We start from the raw sequence: 348 nt of genomic DNA on the forward strand, positions 1-348 counted from the left end.
TGCTTGTCGTAATTAAAATATTTATAGACAAAAAAAAGGTACCCACATCTCAATTATGAAAAGAAGAAAATTTATATTATATGTGAAAACATTCGTGTAAAATGTTTATTTATATTTTGAAAAATAGTATATGTTGACATTTACAAATATTAGCATAAAAAATGGAGTTAAATAAAAGAATTTAATGAAATTAAACACCTTCAAGTATTACGAATTGTTCTGATGTAAAGTAATGAATCTTTGTTTTTATAAATAGCGATCTAAAATTTTTAACTGTTGATTTATTCTACATATTTTTTATGTTTATACTCACTGATATATTTTTTTTTTTCAAACATTTTTATTTGA

This window comes from Plasmodium gonderi (assembly GCF_002157705.1).
Source record: "Plasmodium gonderi DNA, contig: Pgo-contig_464, whole genome shotgun sequence".
Lineage (NCBI taxonomy): Eukaryota > Apicomplexa > Aconoidasida > Haemosporida > Plasmodiidae > Plasmodium > Plasmodium gonderi.